Source organism: Bos taurus, chromosome 7, assembly GCF_002263795.3.
Source record: "Bos taurus isolate L1 Dominette 01449 registration number 42190680 breed Hereford chromosome 7, ARS-UCD2.0, whole genome shotgun sequence".
Taxonomy (NCBI): domain Eukaryota; kingdom Metazoa; phylum Chordata; class Mammalia; order Artiodactyla; family Bovidae; genus Bos; species Bos taurus.
Window position 1 is genome coordinate 63,838,084 of NC_037334.1, and position 17,193 is coordinate 63,855,276.

General features: G+C 37.5%; 1 long non-coding RNA gene and 1 pseudogene across 1 annotated transcript in view; both read left to right on the plus strand.

Moving 5' to 3' along the window:
• Nucleotides 1–17,193, plus strand: part of LOC132345775 (uncharacterized) — a 242,927-nt gene that overhangs the window by 122,106 nt on the left and 103,628 nt on the right. The window lies entirely within an intron of this gene.
• Nucleotides 14,437–15,094, plus strand: LOC100296765 (small ribosomal subunit protein uS3-like; annotated as a pseudogene).

Consider the following 17,193-nt stretch of genomic DNA (forward strand, 5'->3'; position numbering starts at 1 on the left):
GAGACAGATTTAAATAAGAATATTGCTACTTCTGTCAAAGAGTGTTCTGCCTGTGGTTTCCTCTATGAATTTTATGGTTTTCAGTCTTACATTTAGGCTCTTGACACCATATACAAAAATAAATTAGACTTAAATATAAGACTGGAAGTTGCAGTCTTTATAAAGATATACCCTCTTTCAGTCGAGGAAGTTCCCATCCATTCCTACTTTGCTTATATTAATAGTGTTATCATAAAAGATGTTGTTTTGTTAAAAAGCTTTTTCTGTGTCCATTTATATTATCCTTTAGTTTTTATTCTTTAGATTCTTAATATACTGGGTTAAATAGATTGATTCTCAAATATTGAACCAACCATGCATTCCTGTGATAAGCCACACTTTGTTGTGTTGTATCATTCTTTACAGAGAGTGCTGAATTATATTTGCTAACATTTGGTAAAAAATGTTCTCTTTAATAGGGACATTGCTGGATTTTGGTATTTGGGTAACAGATCTTATACAAGGAATAGAGAAATTGTTTCCTTATTTTAAGTTTTCTAAATATATTTGGTAGAATTGATGTTATTTCTTCTTTTAATATCTGGTAGAATTTACCAGAGAAACCATTTGGGCTTGGGAATTTTTTTCTAAAGATTTTTAAGTATGAATTCAATTTCTTTAATGATTATATAACTATTCATGTTATCCATTTCATTTCTCTTGTATTTGTATTTTTTAGCAAGTTGCCAATTTTGTTCAAGCTGTTAAACTTATGTGCATGGAATTTTTTATAATATATGCTTATTTTAATGTTTGCAGAATCTGTACAGGAATCCCCTCTTTCATTCCTACTATGGTAGTTTGCGTCTCTCTCTCTCTTTTCCAGTTTCATCAGAGGTTTACAAAGTTTAAAGACCTTTCTGAAGAACTAGCTTTTGGTGTCATTGATTTTTCTCTGTTTCATGTGCTTTATATTTTATTGACTTCCCTTACCTTCATTATTTCCTTCCTTATGTTTGCTGTTATTTTTCTAGTTTCTTAAGATGAAAGTTTGGATTACTTACTTGAGATCATTTTCCTTTTCTAATGGAAACATTAATGCTATACATTTAGCTGCTCGCGGTACTTTAGCTGAATTCCACAAATATTGGAATGTAGTATTCTCATTTTTGTTAAAATCACAATATTTTCTAATTTTCTTGGAGACTCCTTGTTGAATCTGTGGATTATTTAAAACTGTTTTGTTTAATTTTCAAGTATTTGAAGATTTTATTACTGTCCTTCTGTAACTTAGTCCTAGTTTACTTTTATTATGGGCATATAAATTGCTGTGAGTGATTTCACTTATTCAAAATTTGCTAAAGTTTGTTTTATAAACGGAGATATGATGTATCTTGTTGAATATCCGATGTGCACTTGGAAAAAATATGTATTCTACTGTTGTTGGATCAGTGTTCTAAACTTGTCAATTAGATCCAATTGGTTGATGATATTGTACCATTATTCTATTACTATATTTTTACTGATTTATTACCTGTTTTATCCATTACTGAGAAAGGACTGTTGAAGTCTCCACCTATAATTGTGGGTTTGACTCTATACCATCAATTTTTGCTTCATTTTAAGCTCTATTATTAGATGTACATGCAATTAAGTTTATTTTTATTCTTTGTGGATGTCTTGATCCTGTTATCATTATTGTTCTTTTTTTTCCTTGTTACTTTTTTTTGCTCTGATGTCTCATTTGTCTTACATTAATGTAACCCTATTTTGGTTAATATGTGTATGATATATTTCTTTTTTATCCTTTTGGCTTTTAACCTAATTATATCATAACATTAGAAGTGATTTTTCTCAGAGATATAGCTGGATCACTTATATACATTCTGAAAATCTTTGATTTTCAATTTCTTTGGTTAGGCCATTTAAATTTAACATTATCGCCATGTTTGGATTTAGGACTTTTATTTTATTATTTGTGTTCTATTATCTCTTTTTCTGGTTTATTTGTTTTCTCTGGTGTTATTTGAATATTTTAAAAAAATACCCTATCTACTGTGTTTTTAAACTTTACCTTATTCTATACCTTTGGTAGTGAATTCACTTGGGATTATAAGAAAATAACTAGCTTCCTTGTAGAATCAGTATTTTACCACTTAAAGTAAAATATTAAAACCATATAGATTTGTTTTTCCCACTCCCTTTATGTTGCAGTTTTCTTATGTATTATATATACAACCATTGAAAACCTCTTTAAACCATAATTTTAATGTTCAGCAGTTCAACATATTATTTAAAAGTACCCTCTGGGTCCATACATATTGTTGCGAATGGTAAGATTTCATTCTTTTTTATGCCTGAGTTATATATAAGTATCTCTCATCTTTGTCCATCCATCTCTTGACATAAATAATATTACAATGAATATAGGGTGAGTGTATATATACTTTTAAACTAATGTTTTGGTTTTCTTTGGAAAAACACCTGAAAGTAGAATTGCTGACCTAGGGGGTATTATGCTAAGTGAAATAAATCAGACAGAGAAAGACAAATATTGTATGATTTCAATTACATGTGGAATCTGAAAAAGAAAACAAAGCAAACAAAGCAAAATGGAAACAAACTCACAGATACACAGACCAAACTAGTGGTCGCCAGAGGAGTGGGGTAGGGTTGGCAAAAGAGGTGAAGAGATGGCGGTACATGTTTTCAGTTATAAAATAAATAAGTCACAGGGGTGTGATATAGCATAAGGAACGCAGTCAACAATACTTTTGTATGCTAACAGATGTCTATTAGACTTACTGTGGCAATCTTTTCACAGTGTATTTGATTGTCAAAAACTACATTGTACACCTGAAACTAATACTGTACATCAACTATATTTTGATAAAAAATAAGTGGCTGAGGACACAGATGAAAAACCAATAGAAGAGTAATATCATGTATTAATCATATATTTACCACTTCTGTTGCTCTCTATTCATGCCTGATATTCCAGCTTTCCTTATATCATGTCCCTTGAAGGGCTTCCTCTAGCAATTATTTTAGAGCAATGGTTTATTAAAAATTTTGTTTCATCTGAGAATCTCTTTGTTTTCTATTCATGGAGGATATTTTTTTCTGAATACAGAATTCTGGTTTTGAAGTCATTTTATTTTAGCACTTGAAATACATTGTTCTATTTTCTTCTTGGCTCTGTGGTTTCTAATGAGAAACATGCAGTTATTTGAACTTTTGTTCATCTATAAGTAATGTATAATTTTACTCCGCTTTCCGTATTTTTCTTTGTGTTTAGTTTGTAGTGTTTGATTGTGATTTGTCCTGGCATGGATTTCTTCATGTTTATCCTGTTTTGTATATTCTGAAATTATTGAATTTGTAGTTTTATAAGTTTTCCCTCAAATTTAGGAACTTTTCGGTCATTATGTCTCCAAATATTTTTATTATGCTGTACCTTTTTTTATCTTATTCTGTTTTTTTGACATGAATATTTGACTCTTTGGCATTGTTCCACAAGTAACTGAGGCTCTCTTAACTTTTTCCCATTTTCCTCTATTTTTTACATTAGATCATTTTTATTGAGCTTTACATTTTAAAACTATTCCATCTGTCATCTTCATTCTGCTATTTGCCATTTGGTGAATTTAATGATACTTTATTCTGTTTTTCATTTCTATTTTGTTCTCCTTTACATCTTCTATTTCTTTTCTTAAACTTTTAAACATTCCAGTCATTTCAAGAGTGTTCACAATTACTTGGAGTTACTTTAAAGTCTGTCAGACAATTGCAATATCTGGGTCATCTGGAATTGGTATTTCTTAATTGTCTTTTTCCACATGAAGTGAGGTTCCCCTGATTATTTAAATGCCATGTGATTTTGGCTAGTATTCTAGACTTCTTAAATTTTATTTTATGAGTCTAGTTCTTATTTAAACCCTTCAAAGAATTTCATCACTTTTGTTGTAGCATGTATTCAGTCTGCTTGGGTTTAGGCCACAAATCTTGAGCAGTTATGTACAGACAGTCATCTCAGTGCCATCAATTCATGGGAAATAGATGGGGAAACAGTGTCAGACTTTATTTTTGGGGGCTCCAAAATCACTGCAGATAGTGATTGCAGCCATGAAATTAAAAGACACTTGCTCCTTGGAAGAAAAGTTATGACCCACCTAGACCGCATATTAAAAAAGCAGAGACATTACCAACAAAGGTCCATCTAGTCAAGGCTGTGGTTTTTCCAGTGGTCATGTATGGATGTGAGAGATGGACTATCAAGAAAGCTGAGTGCTGAAGAATTGATGCTTTTGAACTGTGGTGTTGGAGAAGACTCTTGAGAGTCCCTTGGACTGCAAGGAGATCCAACCAGTCCATCCTAAGGAAATCAATTGTAAATATTCATTGGAAGGACTGAAGCTGAAGCGCCAATATTTTGGCCACCTGATGCAAAAAACCAACTCATTGGAAAATACCCTGATGCTGGGAAAGATTGAAGGCAGGAGGAAAAGGGGACAACAGAGGCTGAGATGGTTGGATGGCATCACTGACTCAGTAGACATGAGTTTGAGTCAACTCTGGGAGTTGGTGATGGACAGGGAGGCCTGTCGTGCTGTGGTTCATGGGGTTGCAAAGAGTTGGACATGACTGAGCAACTGAACTGAATCTCAGTGTCAGTTCTGTGGTCAAAGCCTCTGCAGTGTTGCTTGGACCTGTCCTTCATGTGTGCCACCTAGTGGGGAATTTATTTTTATTGGAAGGTAATTGCTTTACAATGTTGGGTTGGTTTCTGCTGTACAATGAAGTAAATCAGCCATAGGTACACATATATTCCCTCCCCCTTGGACCTCCCTCCCATCCCACCCCCTCATCCCCCTCACCTCTAGGTCATCACAGAGCACTGAGCTGAGCTTCCTGTGCTTTATAGCAGCTTCCTAGCAGGGCATTTGTCCCACTATAATTTAGTTCTCAAAGTCTTTGCTGTCTAGAGTCAGATCCATACATGTTCAATCTAGGTTAAGTCTAGCAGTTCATAAACACCCATATTATGAAGTCTCTTTCTGAGATTTTTCCTCTCTACAACCTCCCCAGTACTTTTTGTTTTCCTGGGGTTTTCTTCTCAATCTGGCCAGAAAGCTGAGACTAGTTCTTCTATTCTACCATGCAATTCTGGCAAAAGCATCAGTTTAGGGCCAGGCAGTGGAAGGATAGAGGGGAAAACGATCACTCGCTCTTAGGACCACAGTTCCTTTAACCAGAGAGGACAATAGTCTTCCCTTGGAGTTTTGGGTCCTGTGGCTCCTCTTATTGTCCCTGCTGCCAATTGCTGTGAGATTGTTGGGGGGCCAGGACAAAAGAGAACAGAGAATTGAAAAAACAGTAGATTTCTACTCTCCTTTCCCACTCCTTAAGTCACTCCTAGAGGTCTTCTCTGGGATCTGTCTTGATCCAATTAGTTCCCACTTCCCAATTTTGAGCCATGTTGAATTTAGATATGGAGATGATGCAGGAAGAAAATGAGTGTGGTAGTTTTACTTCCAGTTGGGTGGTACTGGAAATTGTGCTCTCCTTCCTCAGTCTGTCTGCCACTATTGACTTGTTAGAATCTTCAGTAACCACTGCATGAAACAAAGAAAACTGCTCACCAAGGGTTGAGAAGGGAGGTAAGTGAAGAGATGTTCAGTTGATGTAAAATTTCAGTTATTCAAGATGAGTAAGTTCTAGAGACCTGCTGTACATAATTAGCAATACTGTGCTGTCCACTTAAATTTTGTTAAAAGGGTAGATCTCATGTGAAGTGTTCCAAAAAAGAAGAGGGGACACAAATTTTAGGGGTAATGGATATGTCCATTACCTTGATTGTGGAAATGGTTTCATAGGTGTATGCTTATATGCAAACTCATTTAATTATGGGATTAAATATGTGCAGTGTTTTTGCATATCAATTATACCTCATTGCGTGTGTGTGCCCTCACTTGTGTCTGACTCTTTGCACCCACATGGGCTATAGCCCACCAGGCTCCTCTGTCCATGGAATTTTCCAGGCAAGAATACTGGAGTGGATTTCCATTTCATTATCCAGGGGATCTTCCTGACCCAGGGATTGAAGCCATGTCTTTTGTGTCTACTGCTTTGGCAGGCAGGTTCTTTACCGGCTGAGCCACCAGTTAAGAAATAACTGCTGCATGCATTTTGCCCAGATTTTTTAGCCACATTTAGTAGGAGAGATAGAGTAGTGTGTGATTACTTTCTTATGAAGAACCAGAGACTCCTAACAGCCATATGATCTTTTGTTTGCTGAGGGGCATGTGGTATATTTTGGAAACCTCCTGGGCTTGTATGTATGAATCAGTTTCATCACTGGTAGAGAGTCTTTATGATAATAGGGTACAGTTTCTTGCCTGTAAGAGTTGGATACAGTCAAGATATGATAATAGGATACAGTTTCTTGCCTCCTAAGAGTTGTGTAACCAGCAATGCTTAGGAGGATGTCTATGTTATTCGCTGTTACTCAGAAACTACTTGTTGAATCAGTTATTACATAAAATCAATTAACTTCCCCTCTGAATCATTTCCATTAAGCCAGTCTAGGGGAAATCCAGATGTTTTGAATACAGTTATGAATAAAATGAAATAGTCATTGTGCATTCGTCTCTTTACCAGAAAATCAAGAACAAGACCTGCACCTAAGTTAAATCCTCTTCTAGGAAAGAGAGTGAGGGAGGAAGGAAAAGAGAGAGGGAATTAAAGAAAGGACCTACATAACCAATTGTTAGAAGATACTTAATGTCACTAAAAATAATGTCTAAAATTGATTTCCTAAGGAGAAACTGCTAAAATACTTACAGAGGGCCCTTCTGTCATTAGAGTTACATTAAATTTTTTAACATCATGATTTGACTATTACACAATTTTCATTGGTAAATCAAGCTATGACCAACCTAGACATCATATTAAAAAGCAGAGACATTACTTTATCAACAAAGGTCCGTCTAGTCAAAGCTATGGTTTTTGCCAGTAGTCTTTTATGGTTATGAGAGTTGGACTATAAAGAAAGCTGAGTGCTGAAGAATTGATGCTTTTGAACTGTGGTGTTGGAGGAGACCCTTGAGAGTCCCTTGGATGGCAAGGAGATCCAACCAGTCCATCCTAAAGGAAATCAGTCCTGAATATTCATTGGAAGAACTGATTCTGAAGCTGAAACTCCAAAACTTTGGCCACCTGATGAGAAGAACCGACTCATTGGAAAAGACCCTGATGCTGGGAAAGATTGAAGGCAGGAGGAGAAGGGGATCAGAGGATGAGACAATTGGCTGGCATCGCCAACATGATGGACATGAGTTTGAGTAGGCTCAGGGAGTTGGTGATTGACAGAAAAACCTGGTGTGCTGCAGTCCATGGGGTCACAAAGAGTTGGACATGACTGAGCGACTGAACTGAATAATTAATGGATAGATCAAGTAACTTCAGAACCACCTTTATTAATTTGATAGAATTTATTAGACAAATATCAGACTCCTGCAGTATGAAAATCTCTTGATAATGTGATGGGATGAAAAAAATGAGTGAAATAATTATTTTCCTCCAAGATAGAGGTTGACAGACTTTCTTGAAAGGGCCATATACTTAATGTTTTTGACTTTTCAGGCAGTAAAGTCTCTTTCACAGCCACTAACTTAGTCTGGTAACAGTGCTGCTTACAGAAGTCTTCCTGGAAAAGGTAATGGCTGAGATAAGTTCTGAAGTGAAAGTAAAGTTAGGTGAAGAATTATCATAGAGAAAAGGGCAGAGTTAAAGTACATTTCATTAAAAGGAGATAACATGAGCAGAGTTATGGAGCTATGTGTAAAGAATTACCCATAGATTCGGATTTTTTTGAAGCTTTAAAGAAAAGGCCAAGAATGAGTTGTTTTAAGCAGGTGTGGCGCTCAAGGGAGAGATGAAGTTGGAAAAGTTGGTCACTTGGTATCCAGCAAAGCATGTTAGGCAAAGCTTCAATGTGTTCAGGTTTTCATTTTATAAAAATACCTCTGGGACTATGTAGAAGAATGGTTAGGGGAGAAAAAAAAAAAAAAAAAAAACAGCACAAGAGATAATCACATTATTAGGAGGCTATTCAAAAGAGGATTGATATAAAAAATAGAGTAGCCATGAAAGACATTAGAGGTACAAAAATCAGATTCAAGAAACATTTAGAAGACAAAATCATTATGATTTCTAATGACTGATTAGAAGAATAATTATGCTGTATAAAGATGAGAGAATGATGAGAGTAAGGGATGAATCTTAGATTTACAACTTTGTGGTACCACCATATGACATCTAGAATATTTATAGGAAAAAAAAAAAACCAATTTGCATGGGGGAGAATGTGAATTTAGGTAAGCTATGTTTCAGGCAGGTGAAGTTGATCAAACTGGTTGAATATACATAAATAAAAGGTTAAAAAGGAAGCATGATATAAAGAGAAAGCAGTTTCTGGAGGGAAACACTGAGGAATTCTCCAGTAAATTTAATTTCTCCAGTGATATTGGATTACTTGATCTGAGAAGCAGAGAGAGCACTGTAGAACTGATCCAAAATTATGAGCTTTCTAAATGTGTGGGAGACGGAGTGGGTGGGAAGATTTGGGAGAATGGCATTGAAACATGTAAAATATCATGTATGAAACGAGATGCCAGTCCAGGTTCGATGCACAATACTGGATGCTTGGGGCTAGTGCACTGGGACGACCCAGAGGGATGGTATGGGGAGGAAGGAGGGTGGAGGGTTCAGGATGGGGAACACATGTATACCTGTGGCGGATTCATTTTGACATTTGGCAAAACTAATACAATTATGTAAAGTTTAAAAATAAAATTAAATTAAAAAAAATAAATGTGTGTGGAACTCAAGTGAGATGGAAGACAGGGGGAGAAAGCAAGAAGTGTGCTGAGCACATAATCATTTCCCTGCTATCGCTGGATTTTTTTTTTTTTTTTCCTGACTGAGTATCTTACTTACAACAATGTTGGATTTTATGCTGTGACTTCCAACAGCCTTCAGATGATTCTTTCCTTTTCCTCTCTTTGTGATTTTAAGGTAAAACAGAACACCTGTGTCTGATGGTAAACATTTTCCATCTTTAGTGAACAATGATTGACAAATATAATTGTACATATTCAAAGTATACAGTGTGATGATTTTATATACATTGTGGAATAATCACCAAGATCAAGATAATTAATAAATTCATCACCTCACATAGTTAACTCTGTGTGTGTATGTGTTAAAAATGCTTAAAATCTACTTTTAGCAACTTTCATTATAAACTGCTATATTAATTATATTCAAGATGCTGTATATTAGGTACTCAGAAATTATTCTTATAATTTAAGGTTTGTACCCTTTGATCTGCATCCCCACATTTCTTCCTCTACTTCAGTCCTTGGCAACCACAAAGGTATTTTCTGTTTCTATGAAATTGACTTTTTTTTTTCTTTTCTTTCTCTCTCTTTTTTTTTTTTTTACAGTTTACACATGTATGTGACACTTTTCGATTCCACATGTAAGTGATATTATAAGGTATTTGCCTTTCTTTGAGTGGCTTATTTTACTTAGCATAATGTATGCCAGGTCCATCCATATTGTTGCAAATGACAAAATTTCTGTTTTTATGGCTGAATAATATTCTACTACATATATATGATATATGCAATATAAGACATAAGATATAGGATATATATACAGAAAGATATAGGATATATATACAGAGAGAAATCATGTATTATATGCAGGTGTTCCTCCACTTAAAGTCGGTTTATATTCTGATAAACCCATCATCAGTTGAAAGTATCTTAAGTCAAAATATGTTTGTTACAACTAACCTATCAAACATCACAGCTTAACCTAGCCTACATTAACTGTGCTCAGAACACTTACATTAGTCTACAGCTGGGCAAAATCACCTAACACAATGTCTCTTCTACAGTAAAGTGTTGAATATCTTATGTAGTTTATTGAATACTATAATGAAAGTGAAAAACAGAATGGTTGTGAGAGTACAAAACCACTGTAAATACGAGGAGGATGTTTACCCTCCTCATCCCATGGCTGGCTCGCTGCCACTGCCCAGTATCACAAGAATGCATGCATGCCAAGTAGCTTCAGTCATGTCTGACTCTTTGCAGTCCCATGGACAGTAGTCTCCTCTGTCTAAGGGATTCTCCAGGCAAGAATACCAGAGTGGGCTACGTGTCTTCCTTCAAGGGATCTTTCCAACCCAGGAATTGAACCTACTTCTTTTCAAGTCTCCTGCATCAGCAGGTGGGTTCTCTACCACTAGAGGCACCCTACAGCATATTACTAGCCCAGGAAAAGGTTAAAATTCAAAATCTGGAGTATGTTTCCAGTGAATGCATATTACTTTCATGGCATTATAAAACTGAAAAATACAAGCTGAACCATTATAAGTTGGGGACTGTCTGTATACATATATCTCACATCTTTCTTATCTATTCATCTTTTAGTGGACATTTAGGTTGCTTTAGTATCTTAGCTGTTAGGAATAATGCTGCAGTGAACATGGGTGTGCAGATATCTCTCCAAGATACTGATTTCGATTCCTTTAGATATATGGTGGTGGCTTAGTTGCTAAGTCATGTCCAACTCTTATGAACCCATGGACTGTAGCCTGTGAGGCTCCTTTGTCCATGGCATTCTCCAGGCAAGAATTCTCTAGGTGGATTGCCATTTCCTTCTCCAGGGGATCTTCCTGACCCAGGAATCAAACCTGGGTCTCCTGCATTGCAGGCAGATTATTTACTGACTGAGCTTTGAGGGAAGCCCAATATATACTGAGGAACAAGACTGATGGATAATATGGTAGTTCTTTAAGTTTTTGAGGAGTAGCCATACTGTTTTCCAAAATGGCTGTACCAATTTACATTACCACCAACAGTATGTAAGATCCTCTTTTCCCCACATCCTCACCAATATTTGTTATGTCTTGTCTGTTTGATAAATAGCTGGCTTCCCTGGTGGCTTAGATGGTAAAGAATCTTCCTGCAGTGTGGGAGACCTGGGTTTGATCCCTGGGTCAGGACGATCCCTTGGAGAAGGGAATGGCAACCCACCCCAGTATTCTTGCCTGGAGAATCCCATGGACAGAGGAGCCTGGTGGGCTACATCCTTTTGGGTCACAAAGAGTCAGACCCAGCTGAATGACTAACACTTTCATTTTCACTTTATATCTTAACAGGTATGAAGTGATATCTAATGATGCTTTTGAGTTACATTTCACTGATGATTTGTGATGCTGAACCCCTTTTTATATATCTATTGCCCATTTGAATGCCTTTGGGAAAATGTCTGTTTGGGTCCTTTGCCCATTTTTTGTTTGTTGTTGCTATTGAGTTGTATGAGTTCTTTATATATTTTGGCCATTAAAACCTTTTAAATGTATGTTTTGCAAGTATCATATCCCCTTCTGTAGGTTGTCTTTTGATTAATTGTTTACTTTGCTCTGCAGAAACTTTAGTTTGATGCACTCTCATTCACTTATTTTAATATTTGCCTATGCTTTTGTGTCTTATCCAAGAAATCATTGCCAAGGAAACTTGTTTTTGTTTGTTTGTTTTCTGTTTTCTTCTAGAATTTTTATGGTTCTAGGTCTTACATTTAAGTCTTTGATCCATTTTGGGTTAAGTTTTGTGAGTAGTATAAAGTAAGTGTCCAGTTTTGTTTCTTTGCATGTGACTATCAAGTTTCTCAACAGCATTTTATTGAAGAAAGCTATCCCTTTCTTATTGGATGTTCTTGGCACCACTGTCCAAAATGAACTGACCATATATGCATGGATTTATGTCTGGGCTCTCTGTTCTGACCCAATGACCTATTTGTCTGTTTTTATGCCAGAACCATATTGTTTTGATTACTACAGCTTTGTAATATAGCTTAAAATCCAGAAGTGTCTACATTTAAAAATGTCGCATCACAAATAATAGTATGGTAGTATACTAATTTGAGAGCAGATGTCAAGAAAGTAAACTTGAGCAAGTATTTTCAATGTAGACTTTCTCAAGTTATTTTATTGCCATCTGCTTGAAAATTACAGTAGTACCTCAGCACATAAATACAGGGATTGGTGCTTCCCTGGTGGCTCAACCAGTAAAGACTTTGTCTGCAATGCAGGTGGGGGCCCGGGTTTAATCCCTGGGTTGGGAAGATTCCTGGAGAAGGGATGGCTACCCACTCCAGTATTCTTGCCTGGAGAATTCCATGGACAGAGAAGCCTGGTGGGTTACAGGCCATGGGGTCTCAAAGAGTCAGACATGACCGAGTGACTGACACACACACACACACACAGAGGGATTAGGAACGTGCCCTCTAGTGTTGGGAGACAGAAAACTTGCACAATAATAAGCAGTGGTCCTGGCAAAACAAATAACATGCTCTTTTTTTGATATACACAGAATAAAACAGAGCAAACCTAAAGGAAAACCAAACTCCTGATTCAGTTATACCCCTGTCCTGCACTTTGTTAATTTGCTCAGTTCTTCCTACTTTATCATCTCTAATTCCTAATCCAGAAGACCAATATATCTGGAATAAATAGAAATCTTTTCAGTTCATTGTACTTTATCTTGAGGTAGAGCTTGATTTCCAGATGTCATAGGAACTGTTTCTACTCAGCAAATACATTTCATTCATAGGAATCCATGCTGCTACTGCTGCTGCTAAGTTGCTTCGGTCGTGTCCGACACTCTGTGACCCCATAGACGGCCTCCCACCAGGCTCCCCTATCCCTGGGATTCTCCAGGCAAGAACACTGGAGTGGGTTGCCATTTCCTTCTCCAATGCATGAAAGTGAAAGTGAAGTCGCTCAGTCGTGTCCGACTCTTAGTGACCCCATGGACTGCAGCCTACCAGGCTCCTCCGTCCATGGGATTTTCCAGGCAAGAGTACTGGAGTGGGGTGCCATCGCCTTAATCACAAATCATCACACTGAAAAACCCACGGACAGATATGTAAAAGATAAACGGTCCTCCCCTATCCAATGTTATCTTCTTTTTATGCTTTAGAGACATAAATTCATTTTGGCTTTCATGAAGAGACTGGAGTTAACAGTTGTTTGCCTGGAGTCATCCTAATGGATGTGTGAGTTTTCAAGTTGTTGAATCTGGATTCAAATGTCAGCTCTTGCACTTAACTATGATTAATGTCTAAACTGAGAAATTTAGATGTTTAAGCTCACTTTCCTTTTTCATATATATACATATATGGGTAATTTAACATAAATTAAAATTCATAGAATTTTTGTCAAGATTCAAACAAAATTTTGTAGGTGTTATTAGCTTTTTTCAGAAATGAAAAAAACAAAAGGTACATGAAGTTAAGTATGCTATACAATCATGTTCTTTAATAACACATAGCATATTTGTACTCAGAAGATTTTAGTGTCATATATTCTTTTGATCTCCTTTCTGTATGGGAAAACAAAACTTAGATTTAATTCATGTGTGTTATGTGTGTGTTAGTCGCTCAGTTGTGTCTGACTCTTTGCAATCCCATGGACTGTGCCCACCAGCCTCCTCTGTCCATGGGATTTTCCAGGCAAGAATACTGGAGGGGGTTGCATTTCCTCCTCCAGGGAATCTTCCCATCCCAGGGACTGAACCCTGTTCTCCTGCATTGCAAGCAGATTCTTTACCACTTGAGCCCCCTCTAAACTGTTGAGTCAGGTCAACAGAATTGGAATGAGATGAGGTTGGCATATTTCCTGCCCTATAGGAATTTTTGTTCATATAAATATCGTATTCCCTCTGACTTGAAAGGTTTGCACACATGCTAAAGTGTATGTGCACACATACTTAGCAGAGATAGCCACTCTAGCAAGAAGCCAGAGGCAATCCCAAGATTCTAGTCATTGCCACTTCTAAATTCAGTTGCTCTGAGCTGACTGAAATCCATCTTTCTTCATATCCAAGGCAGGGTCTCTGCAGAGACATGGTAGTTCTGAGTCTGTGGCCTCATCTGGTACAAAACAGTTCTCTAATGAAAGGCCTGGAGCCAGAGACCTCACTTCCTTTCCCCAGAGTCTTCACAGATGGCAGAGAGAATTTCTGTTTCACAAAGCAAAAGGGCATGCTATCACAACTACAGTGTCTGCTTCTCGATTCAATAAAGCAAATTCAAAAGCAAATGCAAAACCTAACGTCCCTCGCTGCTGGCATTATCACAGTGACTGTGTATTTTCAACATGGTTGTGTCTGCTTTGTGACTGTGTTTAACTCACTGCAGGATCAGACTCTTGCATGCATGGGAGTGATGCTGCAGAAACCCTTGTCCTTTCCTTTTATGTACTATACAGGGATGATCATTAGAATTCCATAGGTTCACCTTTTATAAATGAGGAATCTGAGGCCCAGCAGATTAATAACTTTCCAAAATTTATACATAAGCTGGTGGAGGTATCCTACAATGGCAGCCACAAGAGGTCTGTGTGCCGCTGCCCAGGCAAAGCCTCTGCATTACAAACGTGCTATCTGGAGGGCCTGCTATGGTGTGCTCTGTTCGTCATGGAGAGTGGGGCCAGAGACTCTGAGGTCACGGTGTCTGGGAAATTCTGTGGACAGAGGGCTAAATCCATGAAGACTGTGGATGGCCTAATGATCCACAATGGGGATCCTGTTAACTGCTGTGTTGATGTCATCATGTACCATGTCATGCTAAGACAGGGTACATTGGGCATCAAGTGGAGATCATGCTGTCCTGGGACCTAACTGGTAAGACTGGCCTTAAAGAAGGCCCTGCCTGACCATGTGAGCATTGTGGACCCAGAGTTGAGACACTGCCAACCACCTCTGTCTCAGACCAGAAAGATAGGAAGCCAGAGTTGCCTGCTCCACCCCAGCAGTGTGCCTGGCATAACAGGGTCTCCTTGACAGCTGGATCTGGAGAGTCTGCATGTTGGTCTATAAAGACCTGTAGTAAAATCTGTTCAAAAAATGAAAAAAAATCAAGATCTCACACAAGAGTCTCAGGTTGTATTTTCCATTTACTCACCTCTAATCATCACTTATTTTACTCTGAAGCAGTATTTGTTTCAGACCAGAGTTTCTCCAAGTGTGATCCCTGAGAAATTTGCATTAGAATCTCCTTGTGTGCCAATTAGAATGCAGATTCTTGGATCCTGCTCTAGGACTACTATTTTCATGCCCTGAAATTGGAGAATTCTGCATTTTCAACATGTACCTGAGGTGACTCCTATGAAATACAGTGTTTTTACTTTTTATTTTGAAATAATGTTAGACTTATAGAAGAGTTCCAAAGATAGTACAGAAAGTTCTCATGAGTATTTCATCCAGCTTTTAATGTTAACATTTTACTTAATAAAACAGTATACCTTGTGATGAGAACTCTTAAGAGTTCTCATCACAAGACAATAATTTTTTTCTATTTGTTTAATTTTATATCTATATGAGATGATGAATGTTCAGTAAACTTATTGTCATAATCATTTCATGATATAAGTCAGATCATTATACCTTAAACTTACACAGTGCTATATGTCAATTATATCTCAATAAAACTGGAAGAAAAAATAAAAAAAATAAAAACCATACATGTCAACAACAAAATAAATAAATAAAAGTCTAGAGGGATGGTATGGGGAGGGAGGTGGGAGGGGGGTTCAGGATTGGGAACACATGTACACCCGTGGCAGATTCATGTTGATGTATGGCAAAACCAATACAATATTGTAAAATAATTAGCCTCTAATTAAAATAAATAAATTCCCAAGCATCCAGTACCGTGGGGCTGGTGCACTGGGACGACCCAGAGGGAGGGTAGGGGAGGGAGGAGGGTTCAGGATGGGGAACGCAGGTATACCTGTGGTGGATTCATTTCAATATTTGGCAAAACTAATACAATATTGTAAAGTTTAAAAATAAAATAAAATTAAAAAATAAAAATAAATAAATAAATTTAAATTAAAAAGCAAAAATAAATAAATAAATAATACAGTATACCTATCCAAAAATCATATGATTGGACCATTATTCCTACCAACCATGAACTTTATTCATATTTCACCATTTCTTTTCATTAATTATCTTTTTGTTGTTCTGAGATCCAATTTAGGGTCCCGCATTGTTTTTATATATAAAACAATGTTGTTATATATACCAAACAAAGTTGTTATATATACCAAATTTTGGGTTCCCCAGGTGACTCAGTGGTAAAAAATCTGCCTGCACTGTAGGGGACCCAGCTTCAATTCCTGGGTTGGGAAGATCCCCTAGAGAAGAAAATGGCAACCTACTCCTGTATTCATGCCTGGGAAATCCCATGGACAGAGGAGCCCAGCAGGCTACAGTCCAGGGGGTTGCAATGAGTCAGACATGACTTAGTGACTAAACAGTAACAGCTACAGTGGCTGAATTCTGGCTCTGAAGGGAGCCAAAGGCCCAATTCAAGTACTGATATGCTGCTGCTGCTGCTAAGTCGCTTCAGTCGTGTCCGACTCTGTGCGACCCCAGTAGAGACGGCAGCCCACGAGGCCCCAGCTCGTCCCTGGGATTCTCCAGGCAAGAACACTGGAGTGGGTTGCCATTTCCTTCTCCAATGCATGAAAGTGGAAAATGAAAGTGAAGTCACTCAGTCGTGTCCGACACTTCGCAACCCCATGGACTGCAGCCCACCAGGCTCCTCCGTCCATGGGATTTTCCAGGCAAGAGTACTGGAGTGGGGTGCCATCGCCTTCTCCGAAGTACTGATATAAGTATATTTAAATTCAAGCTACAATGACAGTATTCTTAATAATGGTGCAGAGATTCAATAACCCAGAAATAGAACTGAGGGAGACATAAAAGACCATTCAGCCTCTGATTTTATGGAGAGTTTCCAGGGTAGACGTGTGAGCAAGCTGATGGAAATATTGGAACTACAGTCCATTTCACTGGGCCCCGGATTTCCTTGTAATTTCTTTAAGCACTTGCCTGATATTATAGCTTCCCCCCTTTATTCTCAAAGTGAGGATCATGAAAAGTTTTTTAAAAAGTCTATCTGTGATTTCATATGGTTTTCCACTTATCCATGAGAGGAACATGAGAAATCTAGTTTCCCCCAATTTGATGATCAGGGAACATATTCAAAGAGGAAAAACTAAGGTCCTCAAGGTTCCATGGCAAGCATATCGCTGAGCTCTATCCATACCTCTACAAGCTGATCCTG